This window comes from Columba livia, chromosome 5, assembly GCF_036013475.1.
Source record: "Columba livia isolate bColLiv1 breed racing homer chromosome 5, bColLiv1.pat.W.v2, whole genome shotgun sequence".
Classification (NCBI taxonomy): Eukaryota; Metazoa; Chordata; class Aves; order Columbiformes; family Columbidae; genus Columba; species Columba livia.
The window spans coordinates 43,830,354-43,846,376 of record NC_088606.1 but is presented as its reverse complement, the minus strand read 5'-3'; the positions used below and the strand labels follow the sequence as shown (position 1 = coordinate 43,846,376).

Sequence of the window (16,023 nt, the reverse complement as noted above, 5' to 3'; positions counted from 1 at the left end):
TCTGTGTGCCCTGAGAATTCTAAGCTGTGTGGCTGCTGCATGTAAGACAGAGGGGGCTGTCTGTCTTGCATTTTTTTGTACCTGTAACCTGCAGCCTGCCAATGAAGACACACAGTTTTTCCTTTCTGACTGCAGTAGGGTTCATCTGACTAGACAAAGGACTATATTCATGTATGTCAAGGGTTAAGATTGTGGGGTGACAATAAAACCCTGACAGATGTATTGTTAACCCCCTCTCCCCGCCACTTCCCCCTTTTTGCCCCTCCCTCTCCCCCCTTCCCACTCAGGACAGGCGATCGGGAGGGAAAGGACAGAGAGAAGAGAGTTGGAAAAATTAAAAATGTTTTACTAATGCTACTGATAAGAATAGAGAAAATAATACAAAATATACAAAACCAATCTTGAAAGTCTCAGTAACTGCGGAGCCGGCACCCAAAGTCCTTGATTGGACTCTGCAGCCAATCAGAGCTGTATTCAGTCTGTCACTAGGCCTCAGTTCGCAGGGACGACTAGCAAGGTCCTCTCCTAATGTCGGCCATAAGCAGGAGGGAAAAGGGACAAGATCGTCGTGATCTCCCGCTTTTATATAAAGTATTCACGTGAATGGAATGTTATACACAGTTGGTCAGTTTCTTGGTCACCGGTTTCTCGTTGCCCCTCTCACGAGATGTCCATCCGTGCTTATCAATAAATTTGCATTCCATTGCTAGGTTTACCAAAACATGTGTCTGGTTCTCCAGGAAAATGCAGTTAATATGAAGGCTTTAGCTGACAGGCAAAATTCACTGAAAGAGAAACTTGTTTTTAACAAAACCAGGACAATGTAAAATGCAGTAATCCTGGGTCTGCGTATTCTACAATTCCGAGAATTCTAAATTCAAATAGAAAATAAATAGGATATTTAACACCTGGAAAGATGTGAGAAGTACAGGTTTGAAAGTATGTACCCTGTCCATACTTATTTTCAGGATACTTCTGATGAGTAAATTGATAAAATGATGATTTATATTAATTTATATTTGTGACTGTAGGTTTTTGAAACAGCAATCTAATGCCATAAATGCATGAACTTTCATTATAAAAGAAATGGGAATGAACCACAGGCTTTTTGTATGGTGGGAAGTTTTATGACTTCTAAAGAATATATTTTCTTACATTTTCAAACAAAATAAGGCATTTTAGGTTATTTGAAAAATGAAATTAATGGAGGAAAGCTCTGATGTCTTGGGAAACTTAAGTTCTTTTGATTTTGATTAAGATAAAAATATGTCCCACTAATCTGACGTCTTATTAATTTTATGGAACTTTAAAAATTAGTTTAATGTAGACATATTGTCTTGGACCAAAATCAAAATTCTCTGCTCTCAAAAAGGTCAAACGGGATGCTTTTAATGATTCTTCTGTGTTGCCAAAATGAAACTTCTTTGAAGTAGCTTAAATATAAAGGTTGATGAAAATGTTTTCCATATGAAAAACAAAGTTGGCAAATCTTTAAACCAGTTTTCTCTAGAAATAAGGTTTTACTCTTACAGTGCTGTTCAGCACATTTTTTAAGGTCATACCTAAAACAACAGAGAACAAAAACATAATGTGAGAGTGGGGATTCAGACTCAGTAAAACAGTTCTGCAGCACAACCAAAATGTGTGGTGCATTTTAAAAAGTGTTTCAGAATGTGTGATATTGCATTTTCAAGGCTTTTCATCATTTAGGCAAAACATATTTTTGTCTCTTTGCCTGTAAACCCATCTACAGGCTACCAAAATTTGGTTTGGTAGCGATGGCAGGGTGGTTTCCAGGAATGCGAGATAAGCATCTTTCTCTACTCTACCTTGCCTACTCCCCTCTTTGCAAACCACATAACTTCACTGACTGGGGAGGAAGTTCATAGTAGACTTTCATCCCAGTGATACCAATATGAGTTGTTGGTGTAAGCCCACCCACAGCATGCTTTCCATTTGACTGGTATCACAAAATCATTGAGGATGGAAGGCACCTCTGGCAATCATCTAGTGCAACCACTCCTGGCTTATGCACAGTCAGCTGGAACAGGTTGCCCACAACCATGTCTGTGGGTTTTGAATACCCTGAGGATGGAGACTCCACAATCTCTCTGGACAACCTGTTACAGAATCATACAATTATAGAATTGTTTGTGTTGGAAGGAACCTTTAAAGGTCATCTAGTTCAACTCCCTGCAATGAGCAGGGACATCTTCAACTAGACCAGGTTGCTCAGCACCCCATCTAGCCTGGCCTGGAATGCTTCCATTGAAGGGTCACCTACCACCTTTCTCTGGACAACCTGTTCCACTGTTTCACCACTCTCATTGTAAAAGATTTCTTCCATTTATATACCCTCTTTTAGTATTTGAGTATATTTTAGTATTTTTAGTATTTGAAAGGCTGCAATAAGGTCTCCTTAGAGCCTTGTGCCCATTGTCACTCATCCTGCCACAGGGCACCACTGAGAAGAGTCTGGCTTCACCATCTTTACACCCTCTCATTGGGTACATACATTAATAAGATCCCCCTTGAGCCTTCTCTGCTCCAAGACAACCAGTCCCAGCTCTCTCAGCCTCTCCTTGTATGACCGATGCTCCAGTACCTTAGTAATAATCTTGCTGGACTCCTTCCAGGAAGCCCATGTCTGTCTTGTGTTGGGGCACACAGAACAGGAGATGGCACTCCAGCTGTGGCCTCAGCAGCACTGAGCAGAGATATCTCTCTTGACACAGCCTGAATATTATAATGATATGAATGGCTGGTTGAAGCTACATCATGCAAGGCCTGATAATAGATGCCCACACAATTCTGATAAATGTCATATTTTTATAGCAGATGCCCTTCCTCTCAAGTAACAGATCTATCCAGTTGTGCTGATGAAAAACACAGTTTCTTCCTCCCTCCTTGGACTTTTGGCACATGTAGATTACTCTGAGGTTTGACTGAATGTGATCAAAGGAAAATAAGTGTAGCTCTAACTTTTAGAACCAAGACCACAGTGCTTTTTCAGGAGACTCCCCAAGTGGCTTCCACCTGAGGACAGATAACTTCTGCCTAAGGATGCTAGATACAGCCACATCACAAAATTGACTGTCACAAAATAAACCCTTTGATGTATCCCAGGAACATTTGTAGCCAGCTCTGAGGACTGCAGTGCAGAAAAGTCAGCTGTGCTCCCAACCGCAGAGCAGCTGCCCTAGCACACCAGTGCATCCATGAAATCTGCCACAGGCTCACCATTGTTCAACTTCAGAGAACCAACCTGTGTGAGCTCAGTGATCTCCACTGAGACACGGAGATAATATTCTTCGTCAGTAAAGCAACAACTCTCCTTAAGAGGCAGTTTTCTTATTAGAGGAATTTATTTTGTTGCCCAGGGCAACTATTTTTAAACAGAATCAGACTTGAGGCAGTGATTCTGTAAGTCCCATTAACATATCTCTTATAAAGTCAATACTACTTGGAAATTTAAAACAAACACCTCCCCCAACAAAAACAACACCCTGACCACTCAACAATCACATAATCTGAATGCACAGTCAAAATGGGACTTTGACTGATACCAGTGCACACACAGAGAATAACCTGAAATCAAACCTTCACTTAGACTGATTTATAGCCAGCTCAAATAGTAAGTTCAACACCAGGTGTTTAAAGTATTTTTTAAATTGCAGAACAGAGATAAAATTGATTTGCTATATCTATAACTTGAGCTCATGCCTGCCTGCCCCAACTGTATTTCCCCTCTTTTCCCTAGAAGTCAAAGTCTGGCTTGAACCAAACGGATTCTCAGATGTATTTTTAAAACGTAAACGGCCTGAAATCAATACAGATCCATGGCTAAACATTTCCTAAAGGTTGTTCCAAAGATGACTGTAGGTATAGAATCCAAATCCAGTTTGAATGTTTTTAATGTTGGTGGAAGTTTGAAATTAGTGTTGCAGCTGCAGGGTGATTTGAAATGTAGTTTAGCCTATTGATGCATAGAACTAGTGTGAGATTTTGGTCTAAACTACAGTTCTCAGTTTATAAATTCAATTTTTTTTCCAATATCTAAGATGAAATTTGTGGTTTACTCCCAGCAATACTGAAGCCAACTCACACAGTTGCACCAAAAACAACATAAACCCTTATGGTTTATTGTGAGGACTTCTTCTAAAATCCAAACCATGTCATTTTCAGCTGAGTTTCCTTTCAGATTTTGATTTATTTGGAACCAAAACTAGAATGAGAAATACAGGCAGAATACACGTGAGAAAACCACTCCTAGTGTGAGGATAGTAGCTCAAAAACAAAGGAAAAACTGTACGCAAGGGAAAATGCTTCATAAACACACTTTAAGTGTGAAGTTTACCCTGCAGAAAAAAAATAATATGCAGAACATACTTCAAATTCTATTTGTCTAATTATATTATTATAATTCTATCTATATAAATATTAAATTATATTATTACTATTTGCTACACTATACAGAACTTTGCCACTTTACCCAAACTCTAGAATAACGGCATCATTAAATAATTAAATGCAATTTCGGTGTATTTACAACTGAAAATCAGTTTGAGGAATACTGAAATTAGGTAGGGGGGGCTCCTTTTATCTTTGGAAGAATGAGCCCATGACATGGTATCACACTAATTAGACAAAGTCAAAGACTGCAGCTGAGAAGGGACAGGCAGCACCAGAGCAGTTCGCAGGGGCTAGAATACGCCCATGTCCTTGCATCTGAGGCTTGTAACATTGATTCTTCTGCAGTGCTTTGTGCTGACTCCATTTTACGTATGAAATCACCATGGTTGCTGCTGCAGAAAACTAATTAAGTTGTGGGTTTATTTCCTGTCCTTTTCACCGGCTCTGTTTTTGTTTTCTTTCCAGTATAGCTCTGCTAGCTTAATTTGGGCTGTTACTCATGTGGGAACAGAGGGAGGTTTTTATTCTGAGCTGTGGATATTGATACAGTCATTGAAAACTCTGTAATAGGAACATATTAGTCCTCCTAATAACTTGTCCTGATTTAGTAACTGTGCTGTCACAATTATGATAATCAGATTGACAATTTAAACTTGTGATTAACACTGTGGATCACTAATAGTTAATGATAAAGGTTATAATTAATAAACTTATTTTCTTCTAGTTGTCAAGGATTTATCAGTCATCAACTGCTAAGAATATTTTTGAAACATTGGAACTTTGGCCAGATTTAGACCAATTCTTATGAGCTTTTTAATTTTAAGACTTTGACAAATTTACAAAATCAAGAAAAGCAGACTCTCTAAATGCAGGTTGTATACAGTACCTGTCAACGTTGTCAATAGCGGCTTTCCAGAACAGATAAGAAGAAAATGCATGTCCTTATCAGCCACCATCCCCCCAGCCCACCCTCATTTAGTTTTGCTATAAGACTTCACAGATTCTAACGTATTCACCATAAATAGCAGCTTATATGACTGTATGCTTTAGAAGACATCTATAATCCAGCCAGGGAATCAGACACAGCTGGATGACTCCTAACTGCCCTGGCCAAAATCTGAACTTGTAAGTGTGGGCAATTCACCTAAAAGCCCGTGACTCAGTCTGGGCGGGTTTGGACAATCTATTTCAGAATTTTCAGCCAGATTAGCAAGTGTTCCCCAGGGAACCTATGGGCAGTGTGGTTCTCTAGTAAAACACTTGGTGACTATATTGATAAATACAAGATGAGAAGATAGACTGAAATTACATTAAGTGAGATTGGACAGAAACCAAAGTTAGTGCAGTATATTGAATAAATGGCAGATCTGGAGCACAGTCAGGCTTCATAAGGGCAGTTCTGCAACAGTGTCACATACAAAATGATAATCTCCAGGCAAAGCGTTTCTGACTTCAATGGTGATGACTATAGTTGTATCCTCTTCCCACATAGTGACTCCTGCTTATCTTTTTCTTAGTGGGTTAGGTTGTTTTGCTCTGTTTGTTTGTTTTCCCAGTGACTAAGCATCTAATTTGAATCAAGTGTGGGAGAAGAGAGGATTGAAGGTAAAGTAGTGCTTTTTATTATTCAGGTTGTCGTTAATTGTTGTTTTCAGTTCACAACATTTAAATGAAATATTCACGCAATCGGGCCAGTTGTAATTCAATCAGAAACCCATCCAACTACCCTGAGGAATCCCATCAGGACTCCTTATGCAGCAAGAAAAAAAATTAATTAGAAATGTGAAATAAGCTTTCCTCCAGTTTTGCCAGAAACAAAATGGGCTGGTGCTTGGTGCCTCCATATGGGGAATTAAAGCCTTTGCAAAAAATTAGCATTTAAAGAAACATCTAGAATTTAAGACTACGATATTTGCACTTTCTGGTAAGTCCTAGTGAAGAATCTGAATGTTTTGCAAGCACATTTCTAGGTGCAAAGTACACTACCACTACTGCTGTGAGTATCTGTGTTTTTAAAAGTTCTATCTATTACTAAAAATGATTAATTATTTAATGGCACACAAAGCTGTCTTTGAAGATGCAACTAATAAAAAATAGGAGTTAAAAAGCAATTTAAATGGAACATTACTATTTAGACAATTTAAACGGGTCACATGGTATTAGCCCTGAGAAATACTTTGAACTGTTAGAAGAATTCCAGTGAGGCACTTGCTCCAACCCCAGGGCAAAAGATGCAGCAATAAGGTCAGTTACCATCATTCAGAAATCACGTTCCTTTAGCTAGTCACTAATTTTCAGGTGTAGGATTCAACTCAAAGTGGGGAAGGATGGCAGGAGAGAGTTACATGACTCTTCATTAAGTTGCTGTAGAGTTAAGTCAATAATAATTTTAATAATGACTCTTTAATAACTTTGATAGCTGGAAACTTCCTGAACAAAACCAGTTCTGATACTTGTGCAGCATTTGGCATCTATTGTAAAAGTATGTGCAGCACAAGGGCTGACCCCATTACAGTGGCATCCAGTACCTCACTCATAAGCCAAAGCAAGAGTCACTAGGTAGCAGATAAGTAGCAAGGTGTGGGGGTTTTGGTTTGGGGTTTTTTTTTAGGCTAGCATTGGTTTGGTTTGGTTTGTTTGGTTTGTCATTGTTTTTTGCTTTTTTGTTTGTTATGTTTTGTTTGGGTTTGTTTTTTGCTTTAGTTTTTTGGTTGGTTCGTTGGTTTGGTTTTGTGGATTTTTTTTTTGCTTGGTGGTATTTTTTGGTCTTGCTTAGCTGTTTAAACAGAGGTTGGAGGGAAATGAAATAGACACTTCACCTTAGACTACTTTTCCTTTTGCCTCCTGACCTTTATGTACATTACTTGTTTTCCTTCTGCTAATCTGTTCCTTAAAAACTTCTTTCAGATAATACAGAGTAGAACACAGAACTCTTTCCCTCACCTTGAAATACAATGGCTTAAAGTTGACACTTGCAGACCAAAGGCCAGCTCATTTTGTAATGTTATTCCTAGCTTTGCTACCTTGGAAACCTAGTGCTTTGTGTCTATACCACTTTGCATGTAATTAGAGTGGTGAGCACATTACAATCCTATTTTGGAGACTTCCCCAGGCCATTTGCTCAAGGCTATTCAGTTTGTCACTGAGATACAGGATTGCATCTCACTGTTCTAATTTCCAAAGCAGACAATTGCTCCAGACCCTCCAAAAAGGCAGGTGGGAAAGAAAACTAGAGTTGTGGGCAGAATCCTTAACTTATCTAAATTGGTAATGGCTCCATTGACTAGACTAACCCTACTAGCTGATGATCCATGCTTTCTGTATATTGTCCTAATAAGAAATACCCTGATGTCCTAGCACTACCCCTAAGACAAGTTTCTTTCACCATGCTCCACAAATGTTAAGTGTATGAAACCAAGCTTCCACTTTGAATGTTTTGCTGCTTCTGCTTAGGATCCCTAGAGATCAAGTAGTGATGGGCCTGATTATATGCAGGGTAAGTCTGAACATTCAACTAAAACAAAAAAGGCAATTCTGTAATTTGGTTCAGCATAACTAACGGGTTTGATCATAAGGTTTTCTGGTGCATTTTTGGGGTGTGTCTTTTTCACCCCCACCCAGCTTCTCCCACGCTGGAACACATGCCTCAAACACACATTCACTTAAAGAAAGTCAGGAACGAGATTTTGTACTAAAGCATGAGTTACAGTATTTAAGACATCTGTCTTGGTTTTGCGTTTAGAAAGAGGACTTTTCTAGTATAGTTAGATAATTAATTGAGCTGTGTGTTATATAAAACATGTTTTTTCTGACTAAAAGCACTGTCATTGCACAACGATTATGCAGCTTGGTTTGCATGGAAACAATATTAGCTAGAAAACAGTTAATTTATTGACCGAGTAAACTGATGTATTTGTATGGCAACTGCATCTATTAATGGAATAAGCTTTTCTTCAGGGCCATCTCACTGATTTTACAACCTGTTTTATATTTGATTAAAGTTCTTTTGAGCATGATATCTCAGATATTTTATGGAAATGACTGCAAAACATTTAGCACCTTGGGCTTGAAAGTCAGAATGTTTAGTTCTCCCCATTTCAAAAGACTTAGGCCCATGTTTAAACTGCAGTTAAACATTCTTTGTAGTACTCTGAACTAGAGCAGCTGTCCCAGTTCAATATGCAGAGCAGAAGATCAGGTTGTAATCACTATTATACTCCAAAGGTTGGGTTTTAATTAAGAAGAGCAAAGTGATTTTAATGAAAGGGGGAAAGTTTATTTAAACAAATGATCTTAATCTAAAAAGAGTTCCAACATTATAATCCCAAGGGAGTTCTTCTTAAAGATTCTTAAGGAAATAATGAAGGGAAGAACAAAAGGTTGAGGGTTTAAGGAAATCTTCTACTGAAATTTAGCACTCAGTAGAAAAAAAATAACTGACAGTCATGGAAGTGGAAGGTCTCTACCTGTTCTCCCTTGACCAAGGACCTCTTTTGCTGTTTCGTCTAACAGGCAGGAAACTGTGTTTCTTGCAGGGGCTGTCTAGATCATGTAGAATGGGAATTTAATTATCACACTCAGCCATCGTAGTAGTCAGTCCCTATCAACTATACCAGTGATCTAAGGATTAAAATAATCCTTACAAAGGATCTCTGACTGAGGGAACTAAATACTTAGCTAAAACAATGACAACTCATCTACTAGAGTTTTAGTCTTTTTTCTTAACGTTTTTATCTACAGTATGAGATAGTAATTAACACAACGCTATATTTAAAAACACTGTAGCTTCCATGGGTATTGGATCAATTCACTCTCCATCCTCAGACATCAATGGCTTTTCATTCCTATAAAAGGGACAGATTAAATGTTCAGCCTATATATGAAGCTACAAGATATAACTACAAAAAAAGGTAAACATTATTGATGTTTTTGGATCACTGCTTATCTTCAGATAATATGATAGGACAAGTACTTGGTTTATATACAGAGCAAAAGCTATTTAAAGTCTCTATGAAGGTACTGACTCTGGATGGGACATTAGTTGTAGTAATAAAACACTTTTTCATAGTATCATAGAATGGTTTCGGTTGGAAAAGACCTTTAAGATCATCAAGTCCAACCATTAACACGCACTGCCAAGTCCATCTCTAAACCACATCCCTAAGAACCTCATCTACGCATTTTTTAAATACCTCCAGGGATGATGGCTCAACCACAGGGCATCCTGGGGCAGACTGTTCCAATGCCTGAAAACACTTTTAGTGAAGAAATTTTTCCTCCTACCCAATCAATACCTCCTCTGGTGCAACTTGAGGCCATTTCTTCTCATCATACTGCTTGTTGCTTGGGAGGAGCGACCAACACCACCCACCCCTCACTACAGCCTCCTTTCAGGCAGTTGTAGAGAGGGACAAGGTCTCCCTTCAGTCTCATTTTCTCCAGGCTAAATAGCCCCAGTTCCCTCATATGCTACTTGTAAGAATTGTGCTCCAGGCACCTCACCAGCTTCGTTGCCCTTCTTTGGACACCATCCAGCACCTCAATGTCTTTCCTGTAGTGAGGGGCCCAAAACTGAACACAGGATTCAGGGTGTGGCCTATGTATAGGGGGACAATCATTTCCATAGTCCTGCTGGCCACATTATTTCTGATACAAGCCAGGATTCTATTGGCCTTCTTGGCCACCTGGACACACTGCTGACCCATGTTTACCCGGCTGTTGACCAAGAACCCCGAGTCCTTTTCTACCAGTCAGCTTTTTACACCAACTGTGAAATCTTTTTTCTGCTTAAGAAACCTCAACAAAGGAGTAGGTTGTCAGTTCATACTTTCTTCAATATATGTAAAGTAATTATAGTGATATGCCTAGAGATTATCATACAGAGTTTTCTTCGACAGCTCAGAGCAGCTGCATTATAAACAAAGAATGTGCAGAAGCAAGGCTGTCTAGCTAGACTGATGCACATTGTGTGTTCCCTGGAGAAACTAATCTCTTCTGCTACTTTCCATTACTCAGCTTACTCAGCGTGTCTCAAGCCATGCCTTATTACCATTTCTACCTCTCATTCAGTCCAAAGAGATAGTATTATATCAGACAAAACATGCATTCTATTTCTGTGTTGTTTATGGATTACTTCTTCCCTTCCCTTTCCATCTGAGCTTTTACCAATCTGTTGTTTAGCTGTATTTCACTTGATTCAAGCACATTTCCAACTCACTTAAGTGGCTTCTGGTGCTTCCTCACGCTTTCTTACAACTTGTAGGATACATTTACTCTTTAAATTTCTGTTATTTTCTTGTTACTTTAGCTTTCCTATTTTTTCCCCCCATCACTGGTTTAGAGACACCATAGGCATGAAAACTTAATCTTATCCATTTCTCTCAGAGCTATGCTATTTAAGTGTGGCCTGTGCACATGTACACAAACAACAGCATTTATGAAACAGGAAACATGCTGAGTAGATCTCCAAGTCAATCTAAAGAAGAATGCAAATTATTTCTTTTTCTAGCTATATTCTAGTTGCTAAACCTATTCATATTTTCAAAACAGTATGCTTGTTCTTTCAAAGATATTTGAGAACTAGGGGATGTAGAGGACAGTGGAAGACTAAGATAACTGGGTTTTGAGCTCTTGAACCACCAAAGCTGTCTAGTGTAGTGCGGGTAGGAGAGAACAACTCTTTGTATGTCAAATACTTTAAATCATTCTGGCATTTGGCCTAGGTCACCTTTCACCATTGTGAATTCAGGGTGGGAAAATCTGAAATGCCTCACATTAAAGACAGGCATACAAAGCTCTGTCATTGTCATTGAAAAGACATGGGTGTTATTATTTTCCATTTGAATTCCAGAAGAACCTTCAATATCCTGTTTTAGCTGCAGTTGAGAGAAAAGTCAGTGAGGAGGATCAAGAAGAGAGAGGAATTAAAATAATTTTGTGATTTCGAAGAGCCACTGGCCATCTCAATATTCTGCTCTGAGTTACAACCAGGAGGCAGATTCAGAGTGTATGATAACAGCAGCAGATCTCACACACTGAAATATCTCCTATCTGCTCCATATGTAATGTTTTCTAAAAAATTAAAAGGAAGTGGGCCTGTGTATGATGAAACTTTCAGGCTGTAAACCTCCTTTCCCTAAAGCTAAATCTGGCATCTCCCAAAAGATGGAAGAAATCTTTTGGCGTTTTCAAGGAAACAACATTTTAATTTAGTTCAGCACCATAACATTTAACTGTAAGAGATCTCTGGATTGTCCTAGGTACTCCAAAGGGTTGGAAACAAGGACCAAAGATTCAGCATGAAGTGTATTAAGCTGCATCTTCCACATCTAGTTTTTGATTTTAGGATTTTTGTGAAGTCTTCATGGATAGTGATACTGAATAATTAAATACTTTAACAGTGAAACTTGACGCCATGTGCTCCAAGAGACTTCTTGATCTTGGACAAAACTAACCTTAACTGTGACTCCCACATATAATGTCACCTTGCACAACTTCAGCTTCTTAATCTAGATGTCCAGTCTGTGCTGTTTCCCGTAGCCTGCCTTGAATTCATGAAGAGAGGAAGACACCTTCAGGGCTCAGACACTTGTGTCAGGAAAGCTGTCAATTAACTCTGTACAGTCTCAGTATAGTCTGTGCTTACACTAAGTGGCGTAGCTATGGACTGTACTCCCAGAATGCTAGATGCTTACCTGTATTAAGCTGGTATCAAAGATGAACACTTTTAGATATAGAAGTACACCACACCCTCCCCCAACAAAACAAAACAAAACAAAACAAAAAAAAATCAGGAAAAGGTAAATATTGTTATTGATTTCTAGCAAATTTTTGCTACAGTCTGATTAGTACACAGTGTTTCTGTAATGTTAGAATGTTTTGATCCAGAAAAGTGAAGATTGCTCATGCCAGTTTCTTATGTATGACAGCTTTAGCACGGCAGTTAGTTATTCATGGCTTTTTGCTTATTAAATCATAAATTCCTGTATTTTTTGGTAGGCATAATAGCAACATCTAAGTTTTCGTTCTGCAGATTACTGTATTGATAAGTTGTATGGATTGTGCTTCTTTTCTTTCTGTCCTATTTGGATGTTGTCTGTCCTTAAAATGCTCTCTCAGAGACAGTAACTCTGTCTTGCCAGTCATAAAAAAGTGTGAAATTTTAATTGACTTGTGAAATTTTAGAAAATTCTGTGAACATGTATACTTTTCACTTACCTTGGTAGTTCAAGGAGTATCTTGAAGTGATCTATTAATAGTTAATGAGGATTAAACTGATGATGGATCCTTGATCTCCAGAAACAGCTGTTGTTCAAGCCACAGTTGATTTCAACAAGGATGGTACTAGCTGATGTCTTGAATAAACCCTTGAAAGGAAGCAAAATCAAGATAGAAACAGTAAGGTAAAAAAACTTTTTTATAGATGGATGCATATTCCCACCCAGGCTCAAAGTGATTAGAACAACATGAGGCACAAAAGAGCTTAAAGACTAGAAAGTGGAGGCCCATGCTGGTTCTGGCAGTCCCTAGATAGAACCAAACTAGTAAAACTTAAGAGGTGGATAGAGATATGAAGCATATATCTGCCTTCTAACCTTTGAAAAACAACCAGTTCTTAGCACAAAGGTTTGTCTCTTCAGTTGTCATAAGCTTATTTTTTAAAACAAAATAGAGAGAAATCAGGCAAGGAGTCCTGCATTCAGTGGTTGCCACAGGACTACCTAGTATTTACAGGCTTGCGCTTTTTCCTGCACACAGATATTTTCTGTGCCATTCCCTTTTTGTAGCACCATGGGCTCCCTGTGGTTGTGTGTCCTGGTTTAGCCTGAGCCAGCAACTGGGACCACGTGGCCTCTTGCTTACTCCTCTTCCTTCTCCCCGGCAGGATGGGGGTGGGAATCGGGAAACAAAAGGTAAAACTTGTGGGTTGGAGTAAAAACAATTTGACAGAACAGCAAAGGGACAGATAAATAACAAAAATAATAACAATAAAAGAATATACAAAGAGCAATGCAATCGCTCATCAACCAAGGTAACTGATGCCCAGCCCACAGTGATCACAAACACTGGTCCTGTACAGCCGATCTCAGAAGAGCAGAGACCCAGACAGCAGTTTGTGCTTGAACATGATCACGCTGAACAGCCAGTCCTAGAAATGAAAAAGTGCCAGGATCTCAAACTGTTGCTCCCACAAGCAGCAATTCCCTCCTCCAGCCAGTTCCCCCAGATATATAGTGGGCATGATGCCATGTGGTATCAAATATCCCTCTGGCTAATTAGAGTCAGCTGTCCTGGCTGTGTCCCCTCTCAGCCTCCTGTGACAATCAACTTAACTCAGCCAAAACAGCACACTATGGAGGAAAGAGTTCCAGAAAACTTTTCACTGGGGGAAGGGGGAGGTTGTTTTAAGTAAATTATTTGAGTTTGGTAGGGTTTATTGATTTTTGTGATGCAGACTACTACTCAGTCCTGATTGATAGCTATACGTAATAATAGAAGCTATATTATCAGTTTTGTTCTTGAATTCTGAATAGGTGATACAGACACATCAATTTTCTGATTCAAACACCCAAGTAAAGATCTAGCTTTGGCCCTCTAATCTCCAGTATCCTAAAAATTTTAATAACACATGAGAAAAGACACGGCCAGCAGAAAAGGTTTATGGACTAAAAGACAGTACAATGTCTAAAGCAAATATAGTGTATTAGGGCTTGTTTCCCTAAATCCAGGCATAAATTAGACATGTAAAATTGCATACGTTCTTTTCCTGCTAGTGTTCTTTCTACTCCGTCCTGCAAAACTGTAGGTGTGCCATTTGGTTATAGTTCAACAAGAATTAACTGTCTTTATTTTTAAGTTTGTGGCTACTAGGCATTTAAAAGTAGGAGGTCATTTCTAGGAATCTAGTTGTTATAACTGCCAACAACATCATCTTAATAACTGATACTTTGATTTATTTAAACATTACTTCCAACTAGAGTAGCCTGGAACTAAAGTCCTTTTTTTTTAATTGCATTTCCTGTTACTGACTATTGCTAGTTTTGCTGGGATCAAGTTATTTTTTCTCATAGCACTTAGAATATTTTCTTCTTGGTGATATTTTGTTGTAGATTTAATATGAGAATAATGTGATAACACACCAATCTTCCCATGCCTTTGCTTGCGACAGAGTTAGTATTTTTTTTCCAGTAGCCAGGCCATGTTTAGGAGTTGGCATTAAAAGAATGTGAGGAATCAATTATGTTTTGGCTGTTGGAAAGGAAACAAAAGACTTTTTCAACTTTCCAGCTGCAGGTGGACATAGAAACTGGGAGAGAACCTAACATGACAGTACTTAGATTGACATCCAGGCTGGCCAATGAGATATTCCCTACATTTAGTTTCACGGTGTATATATACTGGAACCAGTTTTTCCATCTCATTATTTAGTTTCTCTTTTCTTCTGGGATCAGCTGTTTGAGACCAGGGCACGTTTTTTTCCCGGACTGGCTGTTAGGCACAAGCATGTTTGAGCACAAACTGCTGTCTGGGTCTTAGTTCTTCTGGGACCAGCTATACGGGACCAGAGTTTGCAATTGCTGCTCAGGGACAGGCTGGATATTGATCACCAGGTGGTGAGCAATTGCATTGTGCATTACTGATTTCATATATATATTGTTTTTACTATTATTTTCTCTCTCTTTGCTGTCATATTAAACTGATCTTATCTCAGGCCACAAGTTTCTCCCTTCCCTTTCATTTCTCTCCCTCATTACACTTGTCAGGGTGTAGTGATCAAGTGGCTGGATGGCCCTAGCTTCTGACTGGGGTTAAACCACAACATGAATGTTAGTGTTGATGATTACCCTATAAGGTAAGGGCATTAATTAGTAGGTCCACAAATCACTCTCTCCTCTATCAGTCATACAATGGTATGCAGGGAAAGCTGGAGAAGGAAGTGCTAAAGCAGAAGTCTCTTAAAGGAAAAAATATAGAGAGGTATAATGATGCAGAAAAGATATAGAAACATGCATGATATAGAAACCTCACTTTGGATGAGAATACACAACTATTCTTAGGGTACACTCAGAGGCTATTCCAGTTCCTCTCTTCAGGCCTTGCGTCAATTGTTTCAATGTCCCTTGAAGCAGGGTAAACTTTGGTTTTGCTTCCATTAGCACATCTCACTGAAATGAGCAACTCTTGAAACAAATAGCTATGTTCAGCACAAATTTGAAGATGGTCTTTTAAGTCCTTACTGAGGTTTATCTATTAAAAGTAAAACACCCACAACCTCAAGATTTGGGGAAACTCATTCCTTTTTCATCTGAAACTTGTTCAAACTACTTTTTTTTTTTTTTTTCCAAAAACTTGATTGTTTAAAAGTATATTTCCTAGGCATTTGACAACACTGTTTGGATTTTCCACTGTATTAAGAAGATGCATCTGCTGCCATAGTTTCCTGTACTAGAAAGAGAAAGAATCAATTACAGAAGGATATTAGAAGCTGACATAAAGGTCAGAGAGTAGGTGAACAAGGGAACGGAAGTTCTAAAATTACACAGCTATTGCAATTAAGGTCTGATAGTCCTTCTACGGGTCATAGGATCTGTGGCAGTTTTGATAAATGTT

General features: G+C 38.7%; 1 long non-coding RNA gene across 1 annotated transcript in view; it reads right to left on the bottom strand.

The window, feature by feature from the left end:
- Positions 1-283: 283 nt before the first annotated feature.
- The window catches only part of LOC110358565 (uncharacterized), an 88,465-nt gene continuing 72,725 nt past the window's right edge, over positions 284-16,023 (bottom strand). The window contains exons 5-6 of the long non-coding RNA XR_010473264.1: positions 12,631-12,779; positions 284-11,957 (exon numbers count right to left, since the gene is read on the bottom strand). This is a non-coding gene — a long non-coding RNA (uncharacterized LOC110358565). The remainder of the gene's footprint in view (positions 11,958-12,630; positions 12,780-16,023) is intronic.